Here is a 9,021-nt window from a genome sequence, read left to right as displayed (position 1 = left end):
TCCATAATGTCCTAATCAATAAGCCCTTAGTTTGAAAAAGTCCTTAACCAACTACTCCAGAAGGGTTTCTAATACCAAATCTATCATAAAGGTGGAAGATTTATAGACATGTATGTCCAATACATGTCTAAGATCCATCTTAGGTCAAATTATGAACCATAAAGGCCAAAACTTAGGAAAATGATAAGATCTTCCATCACATAATAGGTCCATAACATATAATACTCGTGGGACTCAGGAGAGTCATAAAGTTGCCCACTTTATGAGTTCCTTCCCTCCAAACATGCTCAAACATGAGGAACATTGGATAATATTCAAGATCTAACCACCAATTGACACAAAACAAAGAACTTGGACACTTAAAAAGGTCTAAAGATAATATGAGGTGATGATAATGTTGATTCCTTGCAAGCTCCACCAAAATATCACCTTCTTCTTCTTCTCTTCTTATTCAAGACAAGAAAGCTCCAAAAAGCTCAAGAATCAAATAAAGGATGGAGGTTAGGATTTTCTAAGGTGAAAGAGGGCTTGGAGGCTGATAATGAACCCTAAAATGAGTTTAAAGGGGGTTTAAATACGAAGGGAACCCTAAAAGAATGATGGCCTTGGGCCAGAACAGCTGCCACACTGTGGCAACTCTTGGCCATGTCGTGGTGGCTCAATAAAATGCGTGCCACTTATTCAATGCCACACTGTAGGCATCCTTGCTCCACGTCGTGACGCATAATTTTTTCCAAAAACTCCATTTTAGCCCTAGAGAATAAAAAAACTAAACCATACTGGAATACGGGTGTTACAAAGCTAAATGGTGAGATGCACCTCTTAACCTCAAGGTGTTTTTGGTTGAGTAACCCAAGCATACATAATCTAGATAATTACAATTTATGATACCACATTGGAGCTCTTTGGAATTCTTCATTTCTTTGGCATTTGATCTTTGATCTCTTTGAATTCACCACTTTGTTGTTTGGTTTTTGGTATCTTCAACTTTTTGAATTTCTTGGAATTTTTGATCTTCTAATTTCATATTTGACTTTGATGCTCCAAAAATTCTTACAACTTTTATTTTGTAATTCTCTTTTTTTTTTTTTCATGTAACTCACTTTTTTCTTCACTCAATACCTACATGCTTAAGCAGGGGCACTCAACTTCAACCTTTATTGATTAATGATAACAATTTCCTGGATACATTTCAAGTACACGATGCTAAACATATTGCATCCTTCGGGCTAAGCGAGGTTGTGTTTTGTCCCATGATTTCACTAGAATAAGGGGGCCACAAATGCACTATAACGTATATAGGCTCAACTAAACATTTGGGTCTTCATACAATCATCCACACAATTCTAACATGGAATCCTAATTACTTTTTACCAAAATTTTCTAAATTAAATCCTAAGTAACATTTTTGGTATGCAATAGTGCAAATTTTTTTTTTAAAAAAAAAATAGACCTAAATTATGATATTAGGATTCTAAATTTGCTAAGGTTCAACCAACCCCCTACCCCACACTTATTTCATGTAATGCCCCCATTGCATGCTATGCATGATAAAGAAAAAAAATACTAAAGTATAGAGGGAATTGGAACAAACTCCCCTGGGATAGCAGTGGCGAGGCTGATCTTCAATTTAGCTCCATCTTTGAATGACTTTAAACATGGGAACAGCTCATCCATGTCTTGGGTGTCATGTCGCGTGTGGTAGACTTGCAAATGACTCAAATATGTAGGATACAACTCCTAGAAACCTCCAGCAATGATTCTCTATGAAAGAGTTGGATAAAACTGCAACGAACGTGCCCAAAACAACTCTGGAATCCGAAAAATGATGATGGACTCGGCGAGTAAGTCGTGTACTCGGCGAGTATGTTGCTAACTTGCAGAGAAGTCGTGTAATTGTCCATGCACTCGCCGAGTACACGACTGAAGTGCTGAATTGGGATAATTCAGTGACTCTTTTTCTAATTACTTCAGTAATATAGCACTCTACACTCCCAACTCTAACGGACTCGAACTTAATGGAAAAGACTTCGCACTCTCAATTGAACATTCCTTACTTGAACCTTGACCCATAAGACTTCTAAATGTATCCTAACCTTCCAATCCTGAAAAAAATGCAGACAAAAGTGAAAGCAACCAAAAGTCCTAACAAGAAATAAAATCATCCAAGTTTAACAAGTTGTCCAAATCAAACATCACGAAAATAAATTAAAAACACAAAAGAAACATTCTTCATTCTTCATCATCCATGTCGGCTCCTCCAGCTCCACTTCCTCCTCCTTCATTGCCTTTCCTCATCCTTTCTTCCCAACTCATGATGTGGGGGTAGCCAGGTCCAGGTCTCGGTGCGATGTTCATTTGTTGGAAGAGATAGCCAAATGATTGATTTTTCTAGTTAACTCCTCTTCCAATATCATCCAAGTAGCGCCGGTACTCAAGTTGATTCCATCCATCGTTCTCTTCTTCCACCGAAATAACCGGTGGGTCTTCCCGTACCTGCTCGCTTCTTTGCCTCACTCGCCTTCCCGGCTCCTCAGGGATAGCCGGCTCATCCGCATGAGGAATAGAAAAAGAATCACCAAACTTTTCCACAATCCTTGCCCTCCTATATAATGCGGTGTTGAACGGAGGGGGATAAATGACCGTCAGCGCCCTTGACTCTTGCAAATCTAATACCCCAAATGACCTTGCAAGCCTCGTCACAAACATCCCTCCATTAATCTTGGAGTTCATCTTCTCCTTAACAGCCCCTTCAGCAAGATACTTGGCTACGCGATAGGGGAGATTGCAGAAAACATCGGGAGTAATAATACTCCAAAGATAAAAGATGTCAAGGGTCGGGACCTTGTCCCAGTCCTTTCGCATATTAATCGTGCTGGCAATGAACCGATGAATGAGACGGTGGATCGGTGAACGTATGTGACCCTCCTGTGCGGTAGATGGGATGTACACCCGGTTAGCAATAGTATTCCACCAGGTAGAAGCAACCACTCCCTCGGGGAGATCTTTGTGGCAATTCTCTAAAAAAACTTCAAAATCTTCATTCAACATAGTGCTTTGCTCATAGATTCCAAGCCTCCATGAAAATTCAGCCATGCTGCATTGTCGCAGCTCCCCACCAAGAGAAAAGGAAACTACATTGGGATTGTAGTACTCACTACCACCTCGGAATGAGATGGTAGCAAAAAACTCCCAACATAATTCAGCGTAGACCGGTTCTTGAATTTTGAAAAGCTGTAACCAACCATCACATATGATGGTTGAATCCCCCAAATTACATTCTTTCACCAAATATGGTGTTAGCTCTTCTTCCAAACCAACTTTCCCCATCCAATCCCAATCCACTGCATTGGGTAAATGAATCTCTTTCTGTTTTAAAGCCTCTAACTTGTTTTTGGCACGGGCTTGAGACGATTTGGATGTGATTTGGCGGAACGAGAGCCACGGGATGTCCCCTTGGCTTCCCCCTCTTGAAGACTGACCTCGTCTGGACATGGTACCTTTTCCCTTGAAAGTCGAGGATTAAGCCAAAAATCACAGAAATCGCTTGAAGGAGGCTGTGCACGGCGAGTGTGTGGGTAAAATGGGTAAAAACCCTTATTTCTCAGATTTTTATACCGTCTGTGTAAGTTGGCTACTCGCCGAGTAGAAATGATCTACTCGCCGAGTACAAATGCTTTTACGCGGTTTTTTGGTTATTTAGACAAGCACTCGCCTAGTACGCGTACCTACTCGGCGAGTAAAGCTTGCAGTTTGACAAAAATTGAATTTTTTTTTAATTTAATTTTTTAACCCACCACCCCACACTCTAGGCATTGCTTGCCCTCAAGCAATCATTTAGAACATATTTCCAGAAGAAGATGAATGAAAAAGATCCTAAGGAATTAAAAAGAAAGTAAAGGAAAAAGAAATGCAAACTCTAAACTCGGGTTGCCTCCCGGAAGCGCTTCTTTTTAAGGAGTCATTAGCTGGACTCCTCCCATTCTATGTGGCTGCAATCCCTTCCAGCAACATCAAGTCTTCCATGCCTTCATTCCTTAGAACTCCTTCTTCATACTTTTTGACTCTATGTCCATTGACCTTGAACGGGGTGCCATCTTTTGACAATAGCTCTATAGCACCATGTGGAAACACCTTCTTTACCAGAAAAGGACCATCCCATCTTGACTTGAGTTTGCCCGAGAAGAGTTTTAACCTTGAATTAAAGAGCAACACCTTTTGCCCTTCATGAAATTCTTTATTTTCCTTGATCCTCCTGTCATGCCAATTCTTAGTTTTCTCTTTATAGATCAAAGAACTAGTGTATGCATCATTTCTAAGTTCCTCAAGAGCATTCATTTGCATTAACCGGTTGTTCTTGAGCTCCTCCATGTTGAAGTTGCACATCTTTAAAGCCCAAAAAGCTTTATGCTCTATCTCCACCGGTAAATGACATTGCTTTCCATAAACTAACCTATATGGTGTAGTACCAATAGGGGTTTTGAAAGCTGTACGGAAGGCCCAAAGTGCATCGTCTAGCTTATCCGACCATTCTTTTCGATTGCTCCCCACCGATTTCTCCAAGATTCTCTTTAAAGCTCGATTTGTCACTTCGGTTTGTCCACTAGTTTGTGGATGGTAGGATGTTGAAAATTTATGGGTTACCCCATATTTACTTAGCACCTTCTCTAGTTGATCATTGGCAAAATGAGTGCCTCGGTCACTTATGAGAGCTTTCGGGACCCCAAATCTTGAAAATAACTTCTTTAAAAACCTCACCATTACCCGACCGTCATTAGTTGGCAAGGCTTGTGCCTCCGCCCACTTGGATACATAATCCACCACCACCAATATGTATTTGTTGCCTTTGGATATGGGAAATGGTCCCATTAAATCGATCCCCCACACATCAAATACTTCACACACTTGGATACTATGTTGTGGCATTTCATTTCGAGATGAAATGTTTCCCGCTCTTTAACATGCATCACATTCTTTGACAAATTGGGTTGCATCTTTAAAAATCGTGGGCCAGTAAAACCCCATGTCAAAGATCTTCTTAGCAGTGTAATGTGCTCCATGATGTCCACCCGTGGGCCCGCTATGACATTGCTCCAATATTTTCCAGCTTTCATTCCCGAACACGCATCTTCGTATGATTCCATCCGCGCAGCTTCGGAAAAGATATGGTTCATCCCAAAAGTAATACTTTATCTCGGAAAAGAATTTCTTCTTTTGTTGACTTGTGAGATCTTTTGGGATGTAATTGCTAGCTAAGTAATTAGCTATATTTGCAAACCATGGTTCTTCTCCCACAGTCACCATAATATACTCGTCCGGAAAATCATCTCCAACTCTATCTTCTTGCAATCGCAGGTTTTCAAGCCTTGACAAGTGGTCAGTTGCTACATTCTCCATTCCCTTTTTGTCGCGTATCTCTATGTCAAACTCTTGAAGAAGTAGAACCCATCGTATCAATCTTGGCTTGGCATCCTGTTTGGCAAACAAATACTTGATAGCAGAGTGGTCAGTAAAAACAGTTGTTTTAGATAAAACTAAATAAGGGCGGAATTTATCAAAAGCGTACACCACAGCTAATAATTCCTTTTCCGTGGTGGTGTAGTTTTCTTGGGCTGGATTTAAAGTCTTGCTAGCATAATATATGGGTCGGAAGTGCTTATCAACCCTTTGACCAAGGATAGCTCCTAATGCAAAATCACTAGCATCACACATTATTTCAAATGACAAATTCCAATTTGGTGCAACAATGATTGGGGCATTAGTCAATTTTTCCTTTAAAAATTCAAATGCCTCTAAACACTCTTTAGTAAAATTAAATGGTGCATCTTTTAGGAGTAATTGTGTTAGAGGTCTAGTTATTTTAGAAAAATCTTTGATAAAACACCGGTAAAAACCCGCGTGTCCTAGAAAACGTCTAATACCCTTCACATTAGTTGGTGGAGGTAATTTGGCAATGGTGTCAATCTTTGCCCGATCCACTTCAATTCCCGATTTGGAAACCTTGTGGCCCAAAACTATACCCTCCTTAACCATAAAGTGACATTTTTCCTAATTAAGGACTAAGTCGGTCTTTTCACTCGCCGAGTCCGTTCATGCACTCGCCGAGTCCGTTCATGCACTCGCCGAGTCCCATGAACTTCCAGCACAATGGCTTAGTCCGGAACGTTGGGTCACTCCCTGGGACCCCCTTAAAACCTTTCCACACTCAACTGGGTTCTTTTGACCCTCAACAGAAAGGGCAAAACCCTCAGACTCGCCGAGTTCAATAGTGGACTCGCCGAGTTGGTCATGTCCATACCCTAAATCTTTGCTTTCTGATGTACATCCTTTGATCAAAAGATAGATCCAAGCTTCTACAATCGATCTAACACGTAAAGTTACAACCTTTACGCTCTTGCATGGGACTTTGAGCTCAAAAGGACATAAAACAAGCTCATATGGCACATGGAACCTTTCATGGGTGCAAAAGCAACCCAAATCTGCCTAGTGACTCTTTGAATGATGACATTCAGAAGCTCAAACCCCCAACCACGTTTGCAAACATGGTTGGCTACCAAAATGGCTCATAAAAGCCCTAAATCTTCCCAAAGAGGGATCTAACAAATCAAAGAGCAAGGTATAGACTTTATACCTTCTGAAGACTGCAAATGATGCTCACAACTGAATCCCTCTAGCCTCCTCTTGATCCTTCAAGATTTTCCTTCTTCCTTGAACCACAAAATCACCAAGATCACTCTAAATGCCTTAAAACTCTTCAATAACGGCTAGGGTTTGCTATGGGGGTCTTCTGGGAGTAAATGGGATGAAGGAGGCCGAGTTAAGGTATTTAAATAGGGTGCACACCCCTGGATTAGGGTTTTTGTCCAAACAGGGTCTACTCGCCGAGTCCGGGGACCCGACTCGCCGAGTACATCACTTAAACCCCGTGTCCCATCCCGCTTCTACTCGGCGAGTTGGTCCTTCAACTCGCCGAGTCCAAGACCCAAAATGCTAAACATTTAAAGATTTGATAAAAGAATACGTACCAAGAACCAGGTGTTACAATCTCCCCCACTTATTTTAGACTTCGTCCTCGAAGTCTGCTGCTCGATCCTGGAACAGCTCTGGGTAATGCTCCATCATCTCATCCATCGGCTCCCATGTCCATTCCGAGCCCTTCCGGTGCTGCCATTGCACCTTTACCAGCTCAACCCTCTTGTTCCTCAGATCCTTCGACTTCCGGTCGAGGATCGCTACAGGCCGCTCGATATAATTCAGGCTGTCGTCAACCTGAATGTCCTCCAAGGGTACCACTGCTGAGTCATCCACCAGGCACTTCCGCAGCTGGGAGACGTGGAAAGTGTTGTGGATCTGACTGAGTTCGGCTGGCAGATCCAGTCGGTATGCCACCTTGCCCACCCGGGCTACAACCCTAAACGGTCCAATATACCTGGGACCCAACTTGCCCCGTTTCCTGAATCGGATGACGCCCTTCTAAGGCGACACTTTCAGGAGAACCTTATCCCCGACCTGGAACTCCAGGTCTGATCGACGCTTATCGGCATAACTTTTCTGCCGACTCTGAGCAGTCTGAAGCCTGCTCCGAACCTGCTGAATCTTCTCTGTCGTCTTGAGCACTACTTCGGTGCTCCCCATGACCCTCTGGCCAACTTCGCCCCAGCATATCGGGGTCCTGCACCTCCTCCCATACAACATTTCGAAAGGAGGACGGTCGATACTCGCATGATAGCTATTATTATACGAGAACTCCGCCAATGGAAGGTAGGTATCCCAGCTACCTCCGAAGTCTAAGACACATGCCCGCAACATGTCCTCCAGCGTCTGGATGGTCCGCTCGCTCTGGCCATCCGTCTGCGGGTGAAAGGCGGTGCTGAAATGCAGACGAGTACCTAACTCGTCGTGGAATTTCTTCCAAAACCTGGAAGTGAACCGCACATCCTATCCGAAATCACCGAAACTGGCACTCCGTGCCGTGCCACCACCTCCCTGATATAGATATCGGCCAGTTTCTCGGCCAAGATGCTCTCCTGAATCGGGATAAAGTGGTCGCTCTTGGTCAATTGATCGACGATGACCCAAATCGAATCCACTCCCCGCGCGGTCCTGGGAAGCTTGGTGATGAAATCCATCGTGATGGCTTCCCATTTCCACAGCGGGATATCCAACGGCTGCATCTTGCCGTGCGGTCTCTGGTGCTCGGCCTTGACCTTCCTGCAGGTTAAGCACCGCTCCACATACCATGCCACGTCCCGCTTCATGCAGGGCCACCAGTAATCGGGACGAAGATCCCTATACATCTTCGTCGCTCTGGGATGGATGGAAAATCGAGATTTGTGTGCCTCATCCATCAGGACCTGGCGCACGCCTCCATGATAAGGGATCCACACCCTACGGTGAAGGGTCAATAACCCTCGGCTATCATAATCGAAGGAGGAAACCTGACCCACTATACGCTCACTCTTCCGATGTTCCTCCTGTAGGGTTTTGAGCATTCTAACACTTCCTAAGTGTACATGCAACCCTATTAAACCTTGGATCTATGTTTGTCTAAGATACATGCAAAATATTATTTTCCAAGGTTTATAACCTATCTAGCATGTCATGGGGTACATTTAACCATAAAGGAACTAGATGAATTACATACCTTTTGTTGATTGTTGATTCCTTGGAGTTTGAGAGCCAAGCACCAATAATGTGAATGCCTCAAATGGAAATCACAAATCACCCAAACTTGGAAAATATATGAGAGAGTATTCTAACTCTTGGTTTTGGCCACCACACTTACACACACACTTAGTGTCTTTTTCATGCAACATAAGCTTGTTTATATAGTGTACATGGTTAGGGTGAAACCCTAATAACCCATGTCTTTTCCTCTTCCAAGGATCCATGGGTAAAAGCTCCATGGATCATCCATGGACTTCCATATAAGCTTAGCCCATTAACAAATGAGCACTAGCCCACACTATATAAATATAATAGCCCATGATTTAATTAGTCTTCCTTTTAATCACTAAATTA

Source organism: Lactuca virosa, chromosome 6, assembly GCF_052849685.1.
Source record: "Lactuca virosa cultivar CGN04683 chromosome 6, Lactuca_virosa_CGN04683_v6, whole genome shotgun sequence".
Lineage (NCBI taxonomy): Eukaryota > Viridiplantae > Streptophyta > Magnoliopsida > Asterales > Asteraceae > Lactuca > Lactuca virosa.
Note: the sequence above shows the minus strand (reverse complement) of the source record.